Here is a 27,260-nt window from a genome sequence, read left to right as displayed (position 1 = left end):
CCACCCTGACACTTTGTAGACACATTTCATACCGAAGTGAAATGAAATGAAATAAAATAAAATTAAACAAATACGTCAATGACATTCTCTTATCTCGACCAAAACAAATTGGTATTTTGTTGCTTTACTGTCTTTTAACTCTTTGCTATTTGCAATTTGGGGTTTTTTTGCGATGTTCCTCTGCTATGTTCTTTTATAAGAAAATAGACAAAACAGATGGACAGACTGTTGGAAAGCTCCTGAGATTGGGCGTGTGTTTAGCCTACATACTCAAATAATAATTGTAGCCAGACAAGAAAAAGACAAGGCAAGCAAAAAAAGACAAAAGACAGCCAGTCACTCAGCCAAGTTAGCTATGCTTGACATTTGTTATGCCGTTATTTAAATTACAATGGATGGTGATTATAGCCAAATATAAATTTATGGTAGGAAAAAAAATACGGAGAACGACCAAGATGACTCTGATGACTGTCTGTCGTATATTCCACACATCCATAGGGAGATATTAATATGAAAAATGTTAATTGTTTATAGCCGCATATTTAAGAAATCTGCATACAGCTCGCATACTGCATAGTAGTTGGTCTCACAGTTCTTGTTATGCAGAATAGATGGACTAAGAGGCCATCTGCTCCTTACTACATGGTCAGAGGCAATCCACTGCTTAGAACATAGGACTCAGAGGCCATCTTATTCAGAGTAGATGGGCTCAAACGCCATCTACTACGAATAAGGTCGGTTCACAGGATATCTACTGTGCAGTAGATTGGCTAAGCGGTCATCTTGTGTGTAGTAGATGGGCTCAGAGATCATCTATAGTTTAGTAGATGGGCTCAAAGGCCATCTACCGCGTAGTATATGGGCTCAAAGGCCATCTACCGTGTAGTATGTGGGCTCAAAGGCCATCTACGATGTAGTAGATGGGCTCAAAGGCCTTCTACGGTGTAGTAGATGGGCTCAAAGGCCATCTACTGTCTAGTAGGCTCAAAGGCCATCTACTGTGTAGTAGATGGGCTCAAAGGTCATCTACTGTGTAGTAGATGGGCTCCAAAGCCATCTACTGTGTAGTAGATGGGCTCCAAGGCCATCTACTCTGTAATAGATGGGTTCAACGGCCATCTATTGTGTAGTAAATGGGCCCAAATGACATCTACTGTGTAGTAGATAGGGTCAAAGGCCATCTACTGTGTAGTAGATGGGCTCAAAGGCCATCTACTGTGTAGTAGATGGGCTCAAGGGCCGTCTACTGTGTAGTAGATGGGCTCAAGGGCCGTCTGCGGTGTAGTAGATGGGCTCAAGGGCCATCTGAGGTGTAGTAGATGGGGTCAGAGACCATCTACTGTGTAGTAGATGGGCTCAAAGGCTATCTACTGTGTAGTATATGGGCTCAAAGGCTATCTACTGTGTAGTATATGGGATCAAAGGCCATCTACTGTGTAGTAGATGGGCTCAAGGGCCGTCTGCGGTGTAGTAGATGGGCTCAAGGGCCATCTGAGGTGTAGTAGATGGGGTCAGAGACCATCTACTGTGTAGTAGATGGACTCAAGGGCCACCTGCGGTGTAGTAGATGGGGTCAGAGACCATCTACTGTGTAGTAGATGGGCTCAAAGGCCATCTACTGTGTAGTAGATGGGCTCAAGGGCCGTCTGCGGTGTAGTAGATGGGCTCAAGGGCCATCTGAGGTGTGGTAGATGGGGTCAGAGACCATCTACTGTGTAGTAGATGGACTCAAGGGCCACCTGCGGTGTAGTAGATGGGCTCAAGGGCCATCTGAGGTGTAGTAGATGGGGTCAGAGACCATCTACTGTGTAGTAGATGGGGTCAGAGACCATCTACTGTGTAGTAGATGGGCTCAAAAGCCATCTACTGTGTAGTTGATGGGCTCAAAGGCCATCTACTGTGCAGTAGATTGGCTAAGCGGTAATCTTTTGTGTAGTAGATGGGCTCAAAGGTCATCGACTGTGTAGTAGATGGGCTCAAAGGCCATCTACTGTGTAGTAGAAAGGCTCAAAGGCCATCTACTGTGTAGTAGATGGACTCAAGGGCCACCTGCGGTGTAGTAGATGGGGTCAGAGACCATCTACTGTGTAGTAGATGGGCTCAAAAGCCATCTACTGTGTAGTAGATGGGCTCAAAGGCTATCTACTGTGTAGTATATGGGCTCAAAGGCTATCTACTCTGTAGTAGATGGGCTCAAAGGCCATCCACTGTGTAGTAGATGGGCTCAAAGGCCATCTACTGTGCAGTAGATTGGCTAAGCGGTAATCTTTTGTGTAGTAGATGGGCTCAAAGGTCATCGACTGTGTAGTAGATGGGCTCAAAGGCCATCTACTGTGTAGTAGAAAGGCTCAAAGGCCATCTACTGTGTAGTAGACGAGCTCAAGGGCCATCTGCGGTGTAGTAGATGGGCTCAAGGGCCACCTGGGGTGTAGTAGATGGGCTCAAGGGCCACCTGGGGTGTAGTAGATGGGCTCAAGGGCCACCTGGGGTGTAGTAGATGGGCTCAGAGACCATCTACTGTGTAGTAGATGGGCTCAAAGGCCATCTACTGTGCAGTAGATTGGCTAAGCGGTAATCTTTTGTGTAGTAGATGGGCTCAAAGGTCATCGACTGTGTAGTAGATGGGCTCAAAGGCCATCTACTGTGTAGTAGATGGGCTCAAAGGCCATCTACTGTGTAGTAGATGGGCTCAAAGGCCATCTACTGTGTAGTAGAAAGGCTCAAAGGCCATCTACTGTGTAGTAGATGGACTCAAGGGCCACCTGCGGTGTAGTAGATGGGGTCAGAGACCATCTACTGTGTAGTAGATGGGCTCAAAAGCCATCTACTGTGTAGTAGATGGGCTCAAAGGCTATCTACTGTGTAGTATATGGGCTCAAAGGCTATCTTCTCTGTAGTAGATGGGCTCAAAGGCTATCCACTGTGTAGTAGATGGGCTCAAAGGCCATCTACTGTGCAGTAGATTGGCTAAGCGGTAATCTTTTGTGTAGTAGATGGGCTCAAAGGTCATCGACTGTGTAGTAGATGGGCTCAAAGGCCATCTACTGTGTAGTAGAAAGGCTCAAAGGCCATCTACTGTGTAGTAGACGAGCTCAAGGGCCATCTGCGGTGTAGTAGATGGGCTCAAGGGCCACCTGGGGTGTAGTAGATGGGCTCAGAGACCATCTACTGTGTAGTAGATGGGCTCAAAAGCCATCTACTTTGTAGTTGATGGGCTCAAAGGCCATCTACTGTGCAGTAGATTGGCTAAGCGGTAATCTTTTGTGTAGTAGATGGGCTCAAAGGTCATCGACTGTGTAGTAGATGGGCTCAAAGGCCATCTACTGTGTAGTAGATGGGCTCAAACGCCATCTACTGTGTAGTAGATGGGCTCAAAGGCCATCTACTGTGTAGTAGAAGGGCTCAAAGGCTATCTACTGTGTAGTAGATGGGCTCAAGGGCCATCTGCGGTGTGGTAGATGGGCTCAAGAGCCATCTGAGGTGTAGTAGATGGGCTCAGCGACCATCTACTGTGTAGTAGATGGGCTCAAAAGCCATCTACTGTGAAGTTGATGGGCTCAAAGGCCATCTACTGTGTAGTAGATGGGCTCAAAAGTCATCTACTGTGTAGTAGATGGTCTCAAAGGTCATCTACTGTGTAGCAGATTGGGCTAAAAGGTCATCTATGGCGTAGTAGGTGGACTCAAAGGCCATCTACTATGTAGTAGATGGACTCAAAGGCCATCTACTGTGTGGTAGATTGGCTCAAAAGCCGACTATTGTGTGGTAGATGGGCTCAAAGGCCATCTACTGTGTAGCAGATTGGGCTAAGAGGTCGTCTATGGCGTAGTAGGTGGACTCAAAGGCCATCTACTATGTAGTAAACGGGCCCAAAGGCCATCTACTGTGTAGTATTTTGAGCCCATCTAGTATACAGTAGAGTAGCAGATGGGCTAAAAGGCCGTCTATGTCGTAGTAGGTGGGCTCAAAGGCCATCTACTGTATAGATGGATACTGTGTGTAGATGTAGGTCAAAGTACATATGCGGTCTATTATAGGGGCTCAAGGGCCACCTGCTGTGTATTAGATGGGCTCAAAGACCATCTATGGTGTAGTAGATGAACTCAAAGGCCACTTACGGTCTAGTAGATGGAACTACTACCTTTAATTCCATCTACTAGACCGTAAGTGGCCTTTGAGTTCATCTACTACACCAAAGGCCATCTACTGGGTAGTAGATGGGCTTAAGGACCATCTACTGTGTAGTAGATGGGCTCAAAGGCCATCTACTGTGTGGTAGATTGGCTCAAAAGCCGACTATTGTGTGGTAGATGGGCTCAAAGGCCATCTATGGTGTAGTAGATGAACTCAAAGGCCACCTGCGGTCTAGTAGATGGAATTAAAGGTCATCTACTGTGTAGTAGATGGGCTCAAAGGCCGTCTACTGGGTAGTAGATGGGCTCAAGGACCATCTACTGTGTAGTAGATGGGTCAAAGGCCATATACTGTGTGGTAGATTGGCTCAAATGCCGACTACTGTGTGGTAGATGGGCTCAAAGGTCATCTACTGTGTAGAAGTTTGGGCTAAAAGGCCGACTTCTGCGTGGAAGATGGTCTCAAAGGCCATCTACTGTGTAGCAGATTGGGCTAAAAGGTCATCTATGGCGTAGTAGGTGGACTCAAAGACCATCTACTATGTAGTAGATGGGCTCAAAGACCATCTACTGTGCAGTAGATGGGCCCAAAGGCCATCTACTGTGTAGTAGATGGGCTCAAAGACCATATACTGTGTAGTAGATGGGCTCAAAGGCCATCTACTGTATAGCAGATTGGGATAAAGGTCATCTATGGCGTAGTAGGTGGACTCAAAGGCCATCTACTGTGTAATAGATGGACTCAAAGGCCATCTACTGTATAGTAAATGGGCTCAAAGGCCGACTACTGTGTGGTAGATGTACTCAAAGGCCATCTACTGTGTAGAAGATTGGGCTAAAATGCCGACTACTGCGTTGTAGATGGTCTCAAAGGCCATCTACTGTGTAGCAGATTGGGCTAAAAGGTCATCTATGACGTAGTAGGTGGACTCAAAGGCAATCTACTATGTAGTAGATGGGCTCAAAGACCATTTTCTGTGTTGTAGATGGTCCCAAAGGCCATCTATTGTGTAGTAGATGGACTCAAAGGCCATGTACTGTGTAGTAGATGGACTCAAAGATAGTAGATAGGCCCAAAGGCCATCTTCTGTGTAGTAGATTTGCTCAAAGGCCATCTACGGTGTAATAGATTGGATCAAGGGTCATTTACTGTGTAGTAGATGGAATCAAAGGCCATCTACTGTGTAGTAGTTGGAATCAAAGGCCATCTACTGTGTAGTAGATGTGCTCACAGGCCCTCTACTGTGTAGTAGATGGACTCAAAGATAGTAGATAGGCCCAAAGGCCATCTACTGTGTAGTAAATGGACTCAAAGACCATATGCGGTGTAGTAGATGGGCTCAAAGGTCATCTAGTTGTAGAGATGGACTCAAAGTATAAGGGCTGAAAGACCACCCACTTTCTAGTAGATTACCTTCAAAGCCATCTTCAGTGTAGTATATCGGCCCAAAGGCCGTCTACTGCATAGTAGATGCGCTTACAGGCCTTCTCCATAGTACGCAACGTTATACTTCATCTCATCTTATTCGCAAATATTTCAAAGCTAGGAGAATTCAATAGGTTTGACATCTCGCAACATATAGACGTTTTTCTACACTTCGTTTAAATTTCTTGTGCTGTGACATTTTAGAGTATTAACATCTCTGCCATCCATTCAGCCAACCAGTATATTTTATTTTTCACTTGCTGTTTGTTAAGCCATGACTTAAAGATAACTTTTACTGCTTGAATGAATAACTGGGGCGTCAGTCAGTCATTCAGTCAATATGTGTCATGTTTTGCCAAAAATAACAAATGTTTAAACAACAACTAACTAATCCTTAAAGTCTCTAATGCCACTGATGCGATGCTGCTTGTGTCATTTATTTCTTCTATGTGGATGAATGTATGTGTGTGTGTCCTTGTATGTCTGTTTGTTTAAGTGTTTGCCTGCATATTTTAATTGGAAATGTTAAATGCTAAATGTCTTGTTGTTGTCAGTCGTTTACATTGTCATTTAGAGTAATAACATTCTAACAAGACGACACTTAAGGCAAACAGGGCCATAAGAATTAACCTTTTATAGATGGTAATTTGTACCGTATGGTGGCTACGACGAACAGCGAACACAATGGCCACTAATTTGACTGAAGTGAACATTCTGCATTCACACAATCATCTAGTTAAGTTGTCTGCAAACTACTTCTCTGTGAGCATTTAATGAACTGACTGATGAATACATCCATCCAACCAACACCTCCAAACGAAAAGACCAACCAAAAAAAAAAAAAAAAAAAAAAAAAAAAAAACTGAAAGACTAATTATACATAACAGATTCGTGGGGAAGGAGCTGAGGAGCGCAGTTTAAGCAATTCAATTGAAAAAGTGCCACTGTTTGCAAAGTTGTTTTTCATCTTCTTATCGTTGTTGTTGGTTGTTTTTGTTTGTTTTGTTGCAATTCCTTTACAAGTTTTCACAACTAAATAATTCCAAAGCTTTATCCGTTATCATTCGAACAAGTAGAAAGGAAATTGAAAATTTCTATGCCATCGCCACAGCCGCCACCACCAACACCACAAACCACCATTCATTTTATTCCATTCACTGGCAGTGCCACCATTACCAATACTTGGTCAATACTTTATGGCTATTTGAATAGCGGCGAATGTGCCAAAGAGTGGTGGACGGCGGAAGCAGGGGCTATCATCGTTACTCTGACACTTAAATTGAGGTATTTGCATGCAAACAACGAATATTGCAATTGCAAAGACCTTTGTGGCTAATATTGAAAATTGCGGATTATGGCCATGGATTTAAGAAGGTTTTTTTTTTTTTCAATAGAAAAATAAACTTTTAAAAGATACCCTGGTTAAATGGTTAAAAGATATGCTTAATTGGCATGTTTGAAATTAAAAGGTATTTGTCTGTCTCCTGTTCTCATTGTCCAATTAAAATTTTGTTATTTAAGCTATAGAAAAAAAATATATAACATATTTTTGTTGAACCATTTGTTTTAACCACACTGTCATATTTCAAATATCATTCACCATTTACCAAAAAAAAATTTTCTTTTCATAAAAAGTAGAACGGAATTGAAAATCGAACATTTTTGCCACAAGCCACAATTTCATGGAATTACAACAACAACAACAACAGCACAAATACCAAAGTTGTCACGATGTTTCAATTAACAAAACTAACATTTCCCAGTTGGCATTTTATAATTTTCTCCAATTAAAAGTTCTCCCCATGGTAAATTTAAAAAATTCCAGAATAAAAGTTTTGCTGGAATTCATCGATACTCGAACAAACGAATAAAGCTAATTATTAATTCCGAGAATGTTTTCGTTTCGTTTATTATTTTTTTGTTTGGTGACTGGTATTTGTTTTAATTGTCCTTTTGAATTGAAGTGCGTGGGAAATGAAATTAGTTACTAATTGCTTAGAATTAGAACAAATAAAAATAAAAAATAAGGTTACGGAAAAAAATAACACTGTGCAACATTTTTAAAGTAATCTTGTGCAAACAATTTGAGCTGAGGATTTTTTAAAAGTACAGACCCAAACGACAAAAAACCCCAGTTGGCTTTTGTTGTGTCAGATCCAATTTGGATTTTATGGCCCCATCTTAAAATGGTTAAATATTGACTATATCTCTGGAACCTATTTGAATCTTCATTTGGCCTCTGAAGCAAATTTGTAGATAAGGCCAAGAATAAAATATTTGGAGAAATAATGAACTCGAAAAACTACATTTATTGCCTCAAATTTTATGAAATATCGAAAATGTCCATAATTTGTATACATTTCGCACCATATCTCGAAAACCGTTAATTTTTTCTTAATGTTTTCTTTTGGAAAAATATTCGCTGGAATGTAGTGCACAACTCTTCAGAACATGCCATTGTTGTAAAATGCCTCTATCACGTTGTTTTCAGTATATTTTAATAAATATGTCAATAATGTGTGTATTGTGTTTGAAATACGTGTTGTAGAAGATATGATGCAAAATACCGCTGAAACAACAAGAAGCGAGCATTTTAGAGTTTCAGAATGTTCTGAAGAACTACTGAGAACTTTATTTGGAAGATTTTTGCAAAAGGTTACTTGGTTCAATTCCCAATAGTTTAGCTGATACTGACCAGAATTTCAGCAATTATGTAAAATTTTCTATATTAAATCGCGATTTAAGTTCACATTTTTAGGGGTTCTTAAGGTTTTCACGATTTTGCTTAGAAACCGCGGGTCCTATGTAAATAGCCCTAAAGAAAATATTGTAGCTGTGAAAATTCTCCACAAGATTGGTATTTATGATATTTTCGTAGGTTTTACCGTTTTTGAGATAAAGAAGTTCAAATTGAGACAATGTAAATAACTGTATCGTCTCCTTATAAAACAATGCCATTACTGCAATTTTAAAAATTAAGCTTATATATCTTGAAAATGGTACAACCTAGGAAAAAATAAATCATCCAATCTTGTAGAGAATTTTCTCAGCTTCAACATTTTCTTTAGTCCCATTTTGATATGACTTGCGGTTTTCAAGCAAAATCGTGAAGATTTAAGATAAAAACCTAAAAATTTGAATTGAACCTCTATATCTCAAAAACGGTAAAACCTACGATAATGTCATAAAGGCCAATCTTGTGGAGAATTTTCACAGCTATAACATTTTCTTTAGACTCATTTCGATGCTGTTTCCAAGCAAAATCGTGAAAACCTAAAAAAAACCCTAAAAATGTGAACTTAAATCGCGATTTATTTGAAAATTCCTCCGGCGATTTTTTTGATTCTTGATATTTCTCATCTATGAGCATTGTAGTTTCAGAATCTGCAAAAATTTCCCAGGTGTAAGCACCTTCCATTTAAATTTGGTTAAGGCACACCGTGTGTGTGAATTGTGTTTGAAATACGTGTTGTAAAAGATATGATGCAAAATACCGCTGAAACAACATGAAGCAGAGTTTCAGAATATTTTGAAGAATTACTGAGAACTTTATTTGGAAGATTTTTGCAAAAGGTTACTTGGTTCAATTCCCAATAGTTTAGCTGATAAAAAAAAAACATTGTTCCACAACATCCCATAGGGGAAAAGGGAGACTTCTCTCATATCAATGAGTGCACCCCGATTCATATTTAGCTCAATGATATGGGACCTACTGTTTATCGCCGAGTCCGAACGGCGTGTCCTAAGACACCACTTGTAGAGAAGTTTTTCAAGGCTGAAATACTCAGGTAATGTCGCCAGCATTACTGAGGGGTATTTTGCCATCGTTGAAAAATGTTTGATGTTGGCTGGCCGGGCGATCTTCTGCATGCAAGGCGGGCGTGCATACCATTGCACCACGGTGGCACCCCAGAGTTTAGCTGATACTGGCCAGAATTTCAGCAATTATGTAAAATTTTCTATACGAGTATTTGATCGATTTTGATGCCCTAGAGAGACTTTTTCTTATGTGGTCTGTTCAAAGATAGGTTCTACTAGCTTCGGGCTACAATAATGCTAAATACAGCAGGTCCAAATACCTAATCGTTCCGACATAAAGGCCCCATAAATGCAAATAACTGTAGTTTTAGCCCGGTTTAGATGAGGCCATAAAATCCGAACTGGATCTGACAGGACAAACCCTTACTAGTGTTTTTGTAGACTCAATATGTACTTTCAAAAAATGCACACTAGAAGTTGTTTGCATTATCAGTGTTGCACAGTGTAATAAAATATTTTAATGACACTGTGCAACAAAATTCAATTTTTTTTAAATGATGGCATAAACCGTGCAGATTATGAAAGTAGAGCTAAAAATACGTCGGAATGTAACCAAAGTAGGAGGGGCAAGTTCCGCCCATTTCTAGTTTTTTTTTTCGAAATATTCGAGTTATGATATTATCGAATCCTTGCATTTTAGGTATATAGTGTCATTGGCAACTTTACAGAGGAGGATGTGGGGAATATTCTTGTTAAAAATCTTAACCCTCATGTAGTTCATCAAAGTGGTCCTTTTGTTCCTTTTTTCGAAAATTTTTCAAAAACTCCTTTAAAATGTGATCATATCATATCCAAATATTCTACAAAATTGTTCGTCATAAAATTTTAGTATCGGTCTCAGAATACACCAAATCTGTAAATCTTATCTAATCGCTAATGACCCATAGTGAAATTTGATGAAGAATATTTTTGTCTTTGGCGTCATCTCTCCAAAATTATGTTTTGTGGGACAATTTTGAATAAAATCAGACGAAGTCCCACTTTAACCCTCATACGTGTTTTTCATTTTTAGAGATTCCTGGCGATTAGATAAGATTTACAGATTGGGTGTATTCTTATTGTCATTAAAGCTCATTACGTTGGGCCAGCAACGCGGACCGTGGTCTGCTATTAATAAAATAAAATTTATTGACAAATGTCCACATTTTCAGAATTTTTAGATAGATAAATAATTACTAAAAAAGAAATTCAGATTGTGTTTTAAATTATAAAAAATTGATTACAAGATCACACCTGACCTGGTAGGTACCTTAGTGTGGGACTATACAAAATCATTAACGTATAGTGCACAATTTTAGTTAAATTTGGAAGAAATGTTTGAAAAAGTTTAAGAGTAATCTACCACACTAGCCATTTTAATATGTGTCGGCAGGATTTTTGGAGTTTTTGGACCATTATCTCACGAAGTATGGACTTATTCTGATACAAAATTGTACCATTGTAATAGGGTCCTAGAAACAACCATCTGCTAACAATTTCAAAAAGATCCGAGAAGAGTCCTCTACCTGCATTTTCCCAAATTTTGTGTGGGAAGTACTGGAAGGACGAGTCCGATGAGGTCCATATTCCAAACTGATACATGACTGGATGAAATAATACGATGTGCAAAGTTTGGACCCATCAGAAACTCCCTACGAGAGTTATGTTGCGGATTTGCTATTTTGGTTGGTGCTGTCGGTTTCTTGGAGTTTTTAGGCCATTATCTGAGGCCTAAAAAGAAAAAAAATTACCGTCCAAAAAGGGGATATAAATACAACTGGCTAAACAAATTTCCAGACCATCCGAGACGAGCTCTTAAACTTCACTTATTGCTTATTATGTATAGGAGGTGGCAGAAGGTATGGACCAATGTCCATATTCGAACCCGATATATATATGAACAGTTTGGACCAAATCGATTGCTCCCTTCGAGAGTTATCGTTTACACCGAAGGACTGGACCGAAGTGCAAAATTTGGTTCGAATTGGTTGATCCGTTCGAGAGTTATCGGGTGCACCATCCAGGAAGAATGGACTTGTCCATGGAATCCAAAGTTTGGACCAAATTGTTGCCCCGTCGAGGAGATATCGTGCATACCATTTTAGTGACATGTTCTAAATATTTTGGGGAAGTACCGGAAGTTGTGGTCCGGTATTGCCCATCACTCCCTTCAAGAACATTTTTGAATCTTTGTGGGGGATCAGGTACCGATATGGCTTCTAACTTAAACTAATTTTGGACAAAATATTACGAAGGCTAAATTTTGGACCGAATCGGCAGATCCGTTTGAGAGTCATCTTGCGCTCCAACCACTACACACGGTGTCATAGGAGTTTTTTTGCACTTTTCATGATATTTTCTCAGGATATATGGACTTGCCCTTGATGCAACTTGTACCGTCGTGTGGAGGGCAGTGAATACAAGTGTTTACAACAAAAATCAAAGCGATTCGAGAAAAGGTCCCAAACTGAACTTTTCCGATTGAGTCCATATTGGAACCTCATCTAAGTCCGGTAGAAATTTCACGATGTGCAAAGTATGAACCAAATCGTATTATTCCTTCCAGATATAGATCTGGTTCGAATATGAACTATATCTGTCCACTCCTTCGGGTACCTCCCACACAAAATTCGGATAAAGTGAAGTTTACGAGCTCCTCACGGATCGTTTTGAATTTTTTTCAGTAAGTTTTCCTTGCGGCTCCCTTTATGACGGTACAATTTTTTTCTTGCGGAAGCCCATACTTTCTTTGCACATCGTATTATTTCATCCAGTCATGTATCAGTTTGGAATATGGATTGTATCGGTCCACTCCTTCGAGTACCTCCCACACAAAATTCGGATAAAGTGAAGTTTAGGAGCTCCTCACGGATCGTTTTGAAATTTTTTTCAGTAAGTTTTTTTTTGTGGCTCGCTTTACGACGGTACAATTTTTTGCAGGAGTAAGTCAATAATTCCTGAGATATTGGCCTAAAAGCTCCAAGAAACCCTGACGGCACCAACCAAAATGGCAAATCCGCAAGATAATCCTCGCAGGGTGTTTTTGATTGATGCAGGCTTTGCACATCGTATTATTTCATTCAGTCCAGTATGGGATTGAAATATAGACTATATCGGTCCACTCCTTCGGGTACCTCCTACACAAAATTCGGATAAAGTGAAGTTTAGGAGCACCGTTTTGACTCTTTTTCAGTAGCGGGCTCATTTACAATGGTACATTTTGTTCCTGAGTAAGTCAATACTTCCTACGATAATGGCCCAAAAGCTTCAAAACCCTGTCGGATATTGTGCAAGATAACTCTAAAATTTTGTCCAAAAATTTCTTTCAAACTTATTTTAACATAATTTAATATTTTGATAAGGAAGTAATAATTTTATGAGGAAGTTTGGTTGCCAAAAATGTTTGGTATATGTCAATGATTTGGTATAAGCTCACGTTACGGTACCTACAGATTTTAAAGCAAACTCGTGATATCAAATCAATATATTTTATATACGGCATAATTATTGTGTTTGGTTTGGTTTTGTTGTTTTTTATACCCTCCACCATAGGATGGATATTAAGTTTGTCATTCCGTTTGTAACACATCGAACTAATCATTTGCGACCCTATAAAGTATATATATTCTTGATCAGGATACAATTCTAAGACGATCTAGCCATGTCCGTCTGTCACTCTAGCGTCCGCAATAATTGAGATAGAATGCTAAATTTTTGCACCCGAGGGTCTTTTTTATATAGGCAGGTCAAGTTCGAAGATGGGCTATATCGGTCCACTCTTTGGTATAGCCCCCATACAACGGTACCTCCTGATTTGAGGTATTTTGACGTTCTTCGCCGTATTTGCAGACCGAATTAGCTAAAATTTGGCACTTAGGGTTCCTAGTGATCAACAAACTTATATCCCAAAGGATTTTGGCATAGTCTCGGTACCTCCCGATTTTCGGTATTTTGAGAATTTTAGCTAAAATTTTTAACCGAACTAGCTGTAATTTGCCATTTAATATCATGAAATATCTCCACCAAACATCGTCAACATAGGTCCATGTTTTGGTATAGCCTCCATATATCGGTACATCCCTATTTTCGGTATTTTGAGAATTTTAGCTAAAATTTTTAACCGAACTAGCTGTAATTTGCCATTTGAGGTTCTCAGTGGTCATGAAATATCTCCACCAAACATCGTCAACATAGGTCCATGTTTTGGTATAGCCCCCATATAAAGGTACCTCCCGATTTTCGGTATTTTGAGAATTTTAGCCACAATTTGTAACCGAACTATCTGCAATTTGACATTTGAGGTTCTCAGTGGTCATGAAATATCTCCACCAAACATCGTCAACATAGGTCCATGTTTTGGTATAGCCCCCATATAAAGGTACCTCCCGATTTTCGGTATATTGAGAATTTCAGCCACAATTTGTAACCGAACTATCTGCAATTTGACATTTGAGGTTCTCAGTGGTCATGAAACATCTCCACCAAACATCGTCAACATAGGTCCATGTTTTGGTATAGCCCCCATATATCGGTACCTCCCGATTTTCGGTATTTTGAGAATTTTAGCCACAATTTGTAACCGAACTATCTGCAATTTGACATTTGAAGTTCTCAGTGGTCAAGAAACATCTCCACCAAACATCGTCAACATAGGTCCATGTTTTGGTATAGCCCCCATATAACGGTATCTCCCGATTTTCGGTATTTTGAGAATTTTAGCTGCAATTTTTAACCGAACCAGCTGTAATGATCGGTATTTTGAGAATTTTAGCTACAATTTTGTCTATTCCAAAATAATCGTCAATATACATATGTCCATGTTTTGGTATATCCACCCATATAACTGTACCTCCCGATTTTCGGGAATTTTCAGTGGTCACGAAATTTCTTCACTAAAATTCGTCAACATGGGTCCATTTTTGAGGGTCTACATTGTTTTGATGAAACTACCCTCAATTTGACTCTTGAAATTCCCTGCAGCTATAAAACTTTTCCGCCAAAAAATTTAAAGATAGATGGAACACCTTTACGACCTATTTGCTCCTCGATAAATTCACCCGTATATGGTCTTTCAAAGTATATTGTGGAGATACTCAAACATCTAACAAAGGACTCGACATTTAACATTAAGGACGCGTTAGATCTTAGAACTAAAATTGGCAATATAAACATAAACGACGATGAAATCTTAATATCCTTTGACGTAATTTCTCTCTTCCCAAGCGTACCGATAAATTTAGCTGTAAAGACGATTAATGAAAAATGGGATGTACTCAAAGAACGCACAAAAATACCCAAAGATTTATTTTTAGAAATACTGACTCTTTGCATAAAAGACTCACGATATTTCTTATACGAAGACAAGGTGTACGAACAAAGAAAGGGGCTTCCCATGGGTTCTCCAGCGTCACCGATAATTGCAGACATAGTAATGGAGGAGTTATTAGACGCTACAATGAAAAAACTGACGACGAAACCAAAGTTATTAACCAAGTACGTAGATGATATATTTTGTATAGTGAAGAGAACGGAAGTCGAAAATACTTTAAGAGCATTAAATTCATTTGACAAGAGCATACAATTTACGCACGAACTCGAAGAAAATAATAAATTACCGTACTTGGACGCAGTCATTATTCGACAAGGCAATACTATTAAGTTAGACTGGTATCAAAAACCAACGGCATCTGGACGATTGATCAATTTTCATTCCAAACACCCACGACGTACAAAAATAAACACAGCTACAAACTTCATCAATAGAATATTTAGTATAAGTGACCCAGAATTTCATCCCGCAAATGAGCTGAAAATACGCCAAATACTGACCAAAAATGAATTTCCACACAAAACCATTAACGATTTAATCAAACATTCCAAAACGAAGCATATCAAGAAAGAAACAGAAGAAGGAAGAAAATACAAACCAGTAACGTACATCCCTGGATTTTCCGAGCGGCTCTGCAAATCAAACACATATAATAGACAATACTACCAACTAGCTTTAAAAACTAATAACAATGTTAAGAATATGTTCAGCAATACAAAAACAAAGACTAAAAAAGAGGACAGGTGCAATTTAATATATAAGATAAGATGTAATGGGGACGAATCCAACATATGCCATAAGGTATATGTTGGCACGACAAAAACCAAACTGAAGACAAGAATTTCTGGACACAAGTCCGATCAAAAACCTGACAAACCTGTAGAACAGAAGACAGCATTAGGAGCGCATTGTACATTAACTGGACATAAACCCAATTTGAAAGATGTGGAGATACTAGCAACGGAAAATAACTATAAAAGGCGCTTTACTTTAGAGATGCTACACATTATTAATATACCGAATGACAAAAGAATCAATTATAAAACAGACACAGACCACTGTGCGCATATGTATAGAAACTTAGTGCATAAACACGGACGAAAGAAAACTTAGTTTGACGTTACCACTAGAAAGGAACGGATACTCTTCCAAAAATTCATGTAATTTAATTGTGTTATATTTAATATTTTACTTGTTGTAATGAAAAATTGTGTTTTTAAAATACAGATCCCTGAAGATGATTGTCGAAGACAATTGAAATATTGGATAAAAATAAAATAACAATTTAACAACAAAAATATCAACAGCTTTTTAATGACCTTAAGCCAAACGATCGTCAACAAAAATTAGAACTCAACAGGTCAACAATAACAAACAACAACAATATTCTGGCTTCTAAAATGTGTGTTTTAAATATTCTGGCAACCAAATATGAATACGTTTATAGAAAAATTGTTGCATCCAATCGTGACAAATTCTAGCGTCCAAACGCGTTGTTTCCATAGGTAACAGTCATGAATATTTTCAACGACAAATATTGGTGATCCATGTTTGGATATTCATATTATTCTCATAAAGAAACCAATCGTAGTTATTTTCCTAAAGATATTTTGGTGCCCAATCCTTGATATTACCACAACGACATTTTAATAAAGAATTTCTGAAGGTCAGTTGTGGTTTTGTTGATAGAGAACTAATGCTGAGCAATAATAAATCAATCCTTCATGAAATTCTGGCACACAATCGTGGGTTTGTTAATGACAAATTTTGTCGCAATAGACTTTAGCGTTCTAGACAAACGAGCCCTCTCCTGGAGAATTTCTGGTTTCCTATAGGGGATCTTCTCATAAATTGCAAAACTCTGACAACCAGACTTGAATTCATCGTAATATTTTTGTCCTAGATAAAGTTCGAAGATAGTGAAAATATTCGTTAAAATGATTTGGACCAAACTTTGAATTAAGTAATATTTTCCCCAAACTTAATTTAAGCTCCTTAGGGTTCCCTCCTCACAAATGGTCAACATTTTTGTTTATGTGCTGTTTGATGTCTGTTCAAGGATCCTTTGGAAATATTTACCGAAGGTACTCCTTTTGGACCTGTTTACATATTTCCTGACATTATGGTGCAAAAGCTCTAAACTATATCTATTGAAAGCAATAATTCCCAAAATAAATTCAACTTCTGAAGTGGACAATGTCGATCCGGCCAATTTCTTCACGTAACTCCTTCGCAGCACTTGGGATCATTAATCCAATCCATATTTTGTCGACAGGTTCATACGTTCAAAAAGGGCCACATACTTCTGAAAATCCCCATAAAACATAATTTTTGGGAAAAATGATTTTGGTTGTTTAGCCGGTATTCGATCTGTCAATAGACGCACGCTTCAGTTCACACAGGCCAAAGGTATATCCCTGTATATTCTTTTTACTTGTTCGCAAAGTCCTTTACCGAAGACGGAAAAAGGAAGAAAATTTCTAAATATATGCATCTATAAGAAGTACTTCTTCGTTCGATAACTTCCTATTTTATCCAAAATGCAAATGTTGTGGGTTACAATTTGAGATGCAGTCGTTTTAATTCATCTCTTCTACTTTTGTTCAAAGAATAATCGGAAGAAAAATTCTTTTTTGCCCAATAGATATTTTAGTAGAGATAGTGCAGAATACGGTTTTTTTTCTAAGACTATATCTCGGAAACTTATTCGAAGTAATGAAAATTTGTAGCAAGAGACCAGTTAAAAATAATCTTAACAGACATCACTGCGGTGGAACAGAAATTATATTATTATTATTGAGCTACTATCGGATTTTTTTTTTTTTTTTTTGTTGAAAAATATTGCACAGTGTTGAAAAATATTGCACAGTGTTCTGACAAATGGCATCCTAAAACCACAAAGATTAAGGGGTTATGGCCACTTATTGAGCACGAAAAATTAAATGTTTCATGAATATTTTACAAGAAATCATCTGATAGATCACACCTTAAGCTACTATCGGATTTTTTTTGTTGAAAAATATTGCACAGTGTTCTGACAAATGGCCTCCTACGAAACACTGTTTTCACTAAAGCATTTTGTGGTGCCCACTGTAGCTCGAAAACGAATAAGCCGATCACCATATTTTTTCTGGGATCATTAAGAAATTAATAATCTCGTACTTAAGCGAAACGGAATTAAAAAATATACATTTTTAAAAAAAATTGTGGACTGTCAAAGTCAAAATTTCGATTTTAACTAAAAAATGAACAGTTTTTCGCCATAAATCCGTTAATTTTTTTTTAAGTCTCTCGCTTAAGTAGAAGCTTTTTATATGTATAATAACCTTACAAAAACATACGAAGATCGGATCATCAGTTTTTAAGCTACAGTGGGTACCGCATTTAAAAATGCCATTTCGAGAAAACCGCGTTTTAAACTTCGATGTTACATACAAATCACAATGAAATTTCTCTTTCTAACGCTCATATCTCAGCTAATTGTTTTCCGATTGGCTCGACATTTTTGCAACATATTCTATTCCTCCTATACTTTAAAATGAACAAATACAAATTTTTCGTTTTTGTAAAATTTGTAAGCGGTCATAACCTCTAAAGCAACGATTTTGTCTTTTATTGCTGAATTACTCTTAATAAAATGTTCAAAGACCAAAAATAACAAAAAATGTTTTTCTACATATTATTCATAAGCCATAGTGTTGCACGGTATCTGCCAAAAACGTCCAATAAACACAAATATGCGTATTGCTTTTAGTCAGAAACACTACTGTCAGTATATTTAAATATTTAACAAGTAAGAAAAGCGTTAAGTTCGGTCGGGCCGAACTTTTTATACCCTCCACCAGAAATTTCAGCCATTTCGGTGGATTAATGTGGCCACAACCTTCAAAATACCGAAATTCGGAAGGTACCGTTCTATGGGGGCTATATGATGGCGTGGACCTATACCTACAAATTTCTGGGGGAGAGTTGTATACGCCTAAAGAAGACTAAAACCCAAATTTCAGCCATCTCGGTGTGATAATGAGGCTAAAACGTTCAAAATATCGAAAATCGGGAGATATTGTATTATGGGGGCTATATCAACACGTGGACCTATATAAGCATTTTATGGTAGAAATGTTTCTTAGCCTCTGGAAATACAAAATACAAAGTTACAACCGATTCTTTGGTCAAATGGGTCTAATACATTCAAAATATATTAAAATGACGCGTACTTTATAAGGGGTCTTATGTGGGGACTATACCAAAACGTGGACCTATATAACCCAACTTTGATAAGAATGTTTTCTGGCCTCTGAAGACACAAAATACCAAATTACAACCAATTCTGTGGTTAAATGGGTCTAATACATTCAAAATATGTTAAAATGACGCGTACTTTATATGGGGCCTTATATGGGGCTATAGCAAAACGTGGACCTATATAACCCAACTTTGGTAGGAATATTTTTTGGCCTCTGGAGACACAAAGTACCAAATTACAACCAATTCGGTGGTAAAATGGGCCAAATATCTTAAAAATTCCTTAAAACGACGACGCGTCACGCGTCATTTTGTATGGGGGCTATACGAAAGCGTGGACCTACATAGCCCGCTTTCAATACCAAAAGTCCTACGTAAATATAACATATTTTCCCAAAATTTCATCAACCTACATCAACCCGTTCGGACGCTAGAGTGATTTCCACAGACGGACAGACGGACGGACATGGCTATATCGATGTAGAATTGCACGCTGATCAAGAATATATATACTTTGTGGGGTCTACAATGATTATTTCGAGTAGTTACAAACGTAGAGACAAACTTAATATACCCCCATCCTATGGTGGAGGGTATAAGAAGTATAAATTGTTCATAGTTTTTATATTTTCAAATATTTTGGACAATATGCAGATGTAGTTAAATTATATCCTCTGAAATACTTTCTACAATAATTTACATGTTTCTTTACAAATTTAAAAAAAAAAAAAATTAAAAATTTACTTAGTGCTTTGTAGTGAATAGAACCTTGTCCAAAACGCAACTCGCCCCACATTTTAATATCCCTGAGCCTAAATGCGTCAGCATATGTTTAGCCAACTTGGTCATCAACCAACTAAACAGTACATGTGTATGATAAACTTATTAACCCAATGATACATAGTTATATTTTCTAATATGTGTTATATATGTATACCTTAAATGGACATCCATCCTTTACATAACGAAGGCAAAAGTGTGATGGCAAAAACGTGTCCAACAAAATTAGTTTTTAAAACTCATAATTACCCTCTGCTTGTTTAAATTAGTTTTTTGTTGTCCAAACGAAACCATAAAGATTTAAATTGTTAAACTTAATTAAAATTATTCACAACAAAACCAACAACAACAAAAACATTATGCAAAGGAGCACATTTGGCATTTAAATCAAGGGTCAACTTTTCTAACTAAATTTTATTTAAATGTTGTTCCATATTCTTCTATGTCGATGCCTATGGATGCGTGCGTGTGCGTTTCTTTGTGTCTATTTTATATTTATATAATGTATACGGCAACAATAACAGTCAACAACATCAGCTTGTTGGACTATGTGGACAAAGCAACAACGACGTATGTTGCATAAATAGCTCAAACTAAGAAAAAGTTGTGTTTGCTAAAAAACCGAGTTTTTTCCCCTCTTTTGCATAAATGCGTCATTCATATTGAAGTTTTTTCCTTTGCAAAATAAACAATGAGCAAAGCATTTTCTAATGACAAACTGCTGGGCCATTTTCAAACCAACACAAAAAAGTGACAACATATTGACACGTGTAAAATTTTGAATATGTTTTCTCAGACAGCAAAAAAGGACATTGCCGGCAAAGCCTTTCAAACACAAATGGCGACAAACATTGTAAAACCTTTAAATTACTTTAAGGGATTCTAAGCAAAACAATAGAATGGCAGTCACCCTCTTTTTAAGATTGACACCTCAATTCCTTTTGATGGCAATAAACATAACAAAGGCAGCTCCATTTTTGGCAAATTACCTACTTAAAATGACAGTGAATTGGCCATTTCTCCCCTCTTTAAAAGCCGACAATTTCATGGACTTTATAAATTATCAATAAACGTTACGTTTTGGGGCAAAAAATAGCCCCAATGCAAATGACTTTTAACGTTCGCCGCTTACCCTTCTTAATTGCTTCCGTCCATTACTTCAAGCATCTTTTGTAACTTTTTAACTGTCAAACATTGACTTTTCCATGCGAGCTGTTTTTTTTTCTTTACTTCAGCCATATGATGATGGCCTTGATCGCCAAACAGTGACTTGGGGTTGGTTGGGTAGGGGGAAGAGGCACAAATAAAAAACGTCCGCAGTGGAAAAAAGCCATTATGAGCTTGCCATTTTTTTCATCTGCTTCTTCTGATGTTTTGTTGTTGTATATTTTTAAATTCCCCTTAAGGCCAAACAGCCATGGCTTTCCTTCCTGTGTATTTAAAAAGAGTAGACATCTTGAGGCTATTTTTGGGTGTTATTTTGTCGGTTGTTGTTGCTGTGTGGTGCCACATATTGATGTGAACCTTTCACTCAACAATAACAGCTTTGCCCTGCTCATCGTCTGACTGCCAGAACTCGTTACATATTTAACTAAAGTCATTAGGATAAATTGTTCACTGGCTGGTTGGCTCAATGGTTTTCTTCCACATAATGATGTAACTCCCACAATTTGTGCGAGAGTGTGTGTGAGGAGGGTATGTGTAAGAGTTTATTTGTGTTTTGCCTTTAAATGACTGACATTAATTGATTAATAAACGAAATCGATATTTAATGTCCTGCAAGTGCTAGTGCCAGTGAAGCCTTTGTCAATCGGATTCGACCCACCAGTAATCATGTCAACTGACCACGTAAGCCATTAATATTTTATTGAGATATTTATTCTCTGCATTGACTTAATTAGATTGTTTACAATCAGAATTTTCAGGATTTGGAATTTTGTATTGTGGTCCTTTGATTTGATTTAATTTAAATTAAATGACTTTCAAATGTATTGCTTTGATAAGGGGATTTTTCATCAATGATGATATAGAAGGGGTACAATTTAGGAAAATTGAGGAAAATAAAAATAACATTAATAAAATTATAATAAAATATTATAATAATAAATAATAATAATAAAAAAAATAATAATAGAATATATAGAAGCACCCTTTCTATCAGAAAGGCTCTATAGAAGCACACTTTCTTTCAGGAAGGGTCTATAGAAGCACCCTTTCTTTTAGAAAGGGTCTATAGAAGCACCCATTCTTTTAGAAAGGATCTGTAGAAGCACCGTTTCTTTCAGAAAGGATCTGTAGAAGCACCCTTTCTTTCAGAAAGGATCTATAGAAGCACCCTTTCTATCAGAAAGGATCTACAGAAGCACACTTTCTTTGATAAAGGGTCTAAAGAAGCACCCTTTCTTTCAGAAAGGATCTATACAAGCACCCTTTCTTTCGGAAAGGGTCTATAGAAGCACCCTTTCTTTCGGAAAGGGTCTATAGAAGCACCCTTTCTTTCGGAAAGGTTCTATAGAAGCACCCTTTCTTTCGGAAAGGGTTTATAGAAGCATCTTTTCTTTCGGAAAGGGTCTATAGAAGCACCCTTTCTTTAAGAAAGGATCTATAGAAGCACCCTTTCTTTAAGAAAGGATCTATAGAAGCACCCTTTCTTTAAGAAAGGATCTATAGAAGCACCCTTTCTTTAAGAAAGGATCTATAGAAGCACCCTTTCTTTTAGAAAGGGTCTATAGAAGCACCCTTTCTTTTAGAAAGGGTCTATAGAAGCACCCTTTCTTTTATAAAGGGTCTATAGAAGCACCCTTTCTTTTAGAAAGGGTCTATAGAAGCACCCTTTCTTTTAGAAAGGGTCTATAGAAGCACCCTTTCTTTTAGAAATGGTCTATAGAAGCACCCTTTTTTTTAGAAAGGGTCTATAGAAGCACCCTTTCTTTTAGAAAGGGTCTATAGAAGCACCCTTTGTTTTAGAAAGAGTCTATAGAAGCACCCTTTGTTTTAGAAAGGGTCTATAGAAGCACCCTTTCTTTCGGAAAGGGTCTATAGAAGCACCATTTCTTTCGGAAAGGGTCTATAGAAGCACCCTTTCTTTCGGCAAGGGTCTAGGAAGCACCCTTTTTTTCGAAAAGGGTCTATAGAAGCAGCCTTTCTTTCGGAAAGGGTCTATAGAAGCAGCCTTTCTTTCGGAAAGGGTCTATAGAAGCACCCTTTCTTTTAGAAAGGGTCTATAGAAGACCCCCTTCATTCAGGAAGGGTCTATAGAAGCACCCTTTCTTTTAGGAAGGGTCTATAGAAGCACCCTTTCTTTCAGGAAGGGTCTATAGAAGCACCCTTTCTTTTAGAAAGGGTCTATAGAAGCACCCTATCTTTTAGAAAGGGTCTATAGAAGCACCCTTTCTTTTAGAAAGGGTCTATAGAAGCACCCTTTCTTTTAGAAAGGGTCTATAGAAGCACCCTTTCTTTTAGAAAGGGTCTATAGAAGCACCCTATCTTTTAGAAAGGGTCTATAGAAGCACCCTTTCTTTTAGAAAGGGTCTATAGAAGCACCCTTTCTTTTAGAAAGGGTCTATAGAAGCACCCTTTCTTTTAGAAAGGGTCTATAGAAGCAGCCTTTCTTTTAGAAAGGGTCTATAGAAGCACCCTTTCTTTTAGAAAGGGTCTATAGAAGCACCCTTTCTTTTAGAAAGGGTCTATAGAAGCAGCCTTTCTTTTAGAAAGGGTCTATAGAAGCACCCTTTCTTTTAGAAAGGGTCTATAGAAGCACCCTTTCTTTTAGAAAGGGTCTATAGAAGCACCCTTTCTTTTAGAAAGGGTCTATAGAAGCACCCTTTCTTTTAGAAAGGGTCTATAGAAGCAGCCTTTCTTTTAGAAAGGGTCTATAGAAGCACCCTTTCTTTTAGAAAGGGTCTATAGAAGCAGCCTTTCTTTTAGAAAGGGTCTATAGAAGCAGCCTTTCTTTTAGAAAGGGTATATAGAAGCACCCTTTCTTTTAGAAAGGGTCTATAGAAGCAGCCTTTCTTTTAGAAAGGGTCTATAGAAGCACCCTTTCTTTTAGAAAGGGTCTATAGAAGCACCCTTTCTTTTAGAAAGGGTCTATAGAAGCACCCTTTCTTTTAGAAAGGGTCTATAGAAGCACCCTTTCTTTTAGAAAGGGTCTATAGAAGCAGCCTTTCTTTTAGAAAGGGTCTATAGAAGCAGCCTTTCTTTTAGAAAGGGTCTATAGAAGCACCCTTTCTTTTAGAAAGGGTCTATAGAAGCAGCCTTTCTTTTAGAAAGGGTTTATAGAAGCACCCTTTCTTTTAGAAAGGGTCTATAGAAGCAGCCTTTCTTTTAGAAAGGGTCTATAGAAGCACCCTTTCTTTTAGAAAGGGTCTATAGAAGCACCCTTTCTTTTAGAAAGGGTCTATAGAAGCACCCTTTCTTTTAGAAAGGGTCTATAGAAGCAGCCTTTCTTTTAGAAAGGGTCTATAGAAGCAGCCTTTCTTTTAGAAAGGGTCTATAGAAGCACCCTTTCTTTTAGAAAGGGTCTATAGAAGCAGCCTTTCTTTTAGAAAGGGTCTATAGAAGCACCCTTTCTTTTAGAAAGGGTCTATAGAAGCAGCCTTTCTTTTAGAAAGGGTCTATAGAAGCACCCTTTCTTTTAGAAAGGGTCTATAGAAGCACCCTTTCTTTTAGAAAGGGTCTATAGAAGCACCCTTTCTTTTAGAAAGGGTCTATAGAAGCACCCTTTCTTTTAGAAAGGGTCTATAGAAGCACCCTTTCTTTTAGAAAGGGTCTATAGAAGCACCCTTTCTTTTAGAAAGGGTCTATAGAAGCACCCTTTCTTTTAGAAAGGGTATATAGAAGCACCCTTTCTTTTAGAAAGGGTATATAGAAGCACCCTTTCTTTTAGAAAGGGTCTATAGAAGCAGCCTTTCTTTTAGAAAGGGTCTATAGAAGCAGCCTTTCTTTTAGAAAGGGTCTATAGAAGCACCCTTTCTTTCGGAAAGGGTCTATAGAAGCACCCTTTCTTTTAGAAAGGGTCTATAGAAGCACTCTTTCTTTCAGAAAGGGTCTATAAAAGCCTCCTTTCATTCAGAAAAGGTGTATAGAAGAACCCTTTCTTTCAGAAAAGGTGTATAGAAGAACCCTTTCTTTCAGAAAAGGTCTACAGAAGCACACTTTCTTTTAGAAAGGGTCTATAGAAGCACCCTTTCTTTTAGAAAGGGTCTATAGAAGCACTCTTTCTTTCAGAAAGGGTCTATAAAGGCCTCCTTTCATTCAGAAAAGGTGTATAGAAGAACCCTTTCTTTCAGAAAAGGTGTATAGAAGAACCCTTTCTTTCAGAAAAGGTCTACAGAAGCACACTTTCTTTCAGAAAGGATCTATAGAAGACCCCCTTCATTCAGGAAGGGTCTATAGAAGCACCCTTTCTTTTAGGAAGGGTCTATAGAAGCACCCTTTCTTTCAGGAAGGGTCTATAGAAGCACCCTTTCTTTTAGAAAGTGTCTAAAGGGTGTAAAGAAGCACTTTTTCTTTCAGAAAGGGTCTAAAGGGTGTAAAGAAGCACACTTTCTTTCAGAAAGGGTCTAAAGGGTGTAAAGAAGCACCCTTTCTTTTAGAAAGGGTCTAAAGGGTGTAAAGAAGCACTCTTCCTTTCAGAAAGGGTCTATAGAAGCACTCTTTCTTTCAGAAAGAGTCTATAGAAGCACCCATGCTTTCGGAAAAAGTCTATAGAAGCACAATTTCTTTCAGAAAGGGTACCTAAAAGCACCCTTTCCTTTAAGAAAGGGTCCCTAGAATCACCCTTTCTTTCAGAAAGGGTCTATAGAAGCACCTTTTCTCTCAGAAAGGGTCCCTTTCTTTCAGAATGTGTCCTAGAAGCACCCTTTTTTCAGAAAGGGTCTATAGAAGCACCCTTTCTTTCAGAAAGGGTCTATAGATGCACCCTTTCGTTCAGAAAGAGTCTACAGAAGCAACATTGAACAAACGTCGCATACTTTTTTTATGATCATCCGTGCAGATTAAAAAGCACACACATTAATGCGTTCTAAAACAATTTTCCCTGCCTCCATTAGCAATAACCCCGTCTAATCTTATGACATTTTTTGTGTTACTTTATATTCGGATAAACTTAAACCCCAACTAAGCCAGAGAGTTATCATTTAATGATGATATTTTAGTGCAGAACCATCATTGCTGCATTGCTAACCAATGGGTAATAAATTCTCCTAAAACTACTAACCTAACCATAATGGCCTTTTATGTTTTGCATTAAAAAAAAAAAAACACTTTGAAAGCTGCTGACTTCATAAAAGCCAGATAATTACAATGATTGTTTTTTTCTCTCTTTCAATAAATTTCCCCAAAAATGTTTAACATAAAAGTTCTTTTTTCTGTTTTGCCTAGCCATAAAAACCATAAATTTTATAGCAACGGAAAAATTAAACACAAACCGAAACTTTAACACTTAAAATCACCCAGAAAATGTTCCGGAATATTTTCCATCACCTGGTTGCCCCCTGGCATTTCAATGGCAGCAGCGTACATACACACAAATATCTGCTGTTCCTCCAGGAACAACATACTCTCACATATACATATAGATAGATACCTCTACCCGCAATATCCTTTCGTTTATATTACAAACAGCAACAAGCATTTAGCCAATTACAACAGGTTACGAGGGGGGAAGGAGTTCGGGCGTGATAGAAATCTCTTCCATGTTTTGTGTCGCTGCAATGCTGTGTAATTTTTTATATAGCCAAAAAAATGTTGAGACCACAAACCCTAGCAGCTAAACAGGGTTGCTTCTTTGAAGATATTCATAGAAATTATTGACCAAAAAAAGGAAAGAGTAAGAGGGGTACAGATGACTACATTTTCCTAAAAGACCATAAGTTCTTCTCATAGAAGTCTATGGGGTCTTTTCATAGGTCGTCAACCGTAGAGGAGATGACCACGTTGGTCGTCTACTGTAGAGTAGGTGACCACATTGGTAGAGTAGATGACTACGTTGGTCGTCTACTGTAGAGTAGGTGACCACATTGGTCGTCTACTGTAGAGAAGATGACTATATTGGTCGTCTACGGTAGAGTAGATTACCACATTCGTCGTCTACTGTAGAGTAGGTGACCACATTGGTCGTCTACTGTAGAGCAGATGATCATATTGGTCGTCTACTGTGGAGCAGCTGACCACATTGGTCGTCTACTTTAGAGTAGATGACCACATTGGTCGTCTACTGTAGAGTAGATGACCACATTGGTCGTCTACTGTAGAGTAGATGACCACATTGGTCGTCTACTGTAGAGTAGATGACCACATTGGTCGTCTACTGTAGAGTAGATGACCACATTGGTCGTCTACTGTAGAGTAGATGACCACATTGGTCGTCTACTGTAGAGTAGATGACCACATTGGTCGTCTACTGTAGTGTAGATGACCACATTGGTCGTCTACTGTATAGTAGATTACCACATTGGTCGTCTTTTGTAGTGCAGATGACCACAGTGGTCGTCTACTATAGAGCAGATGACCACATTGGTCTTCTACTGTAGTGCAGATGACCACA

The 27,260-nt window shown here is 38.1% G+C and overlaps 1 protein-coding gene across 2 annotated transcripts in view; it reads left to right on the top strand.

Moving 5' to 3' along the window:
• TppII (Tripeptidyl-peptidase II) overlaps positions 1 to 27,260 on the top strand; it is a 342,814-nt gene that overhangs the window by 285,725 nt on the left and 29,829 nt on the right. The window lies entirely within an intron of this gene.

The sequence above is a fragment of the Musca autumnalis genome, unplaced genomic scaffold, assembly GCF_047663935.1.
Source record: "Musca autumnalis isolate F117 unplaced genomic scaffold, ASM4766393v1 scaffold_5, whole genome shotgun sequence".
In the NCBI taxonomy this organism is placed as follows: domain Eukaryota; kingdom Metazoa; phylum Arthropoda; class Insecta; order Diptera; family Muscidae; genus Musca; species Musca autumnalis.
This window is presented reverse-complemented; position numbering and strand designations above follow the sequence as displayed.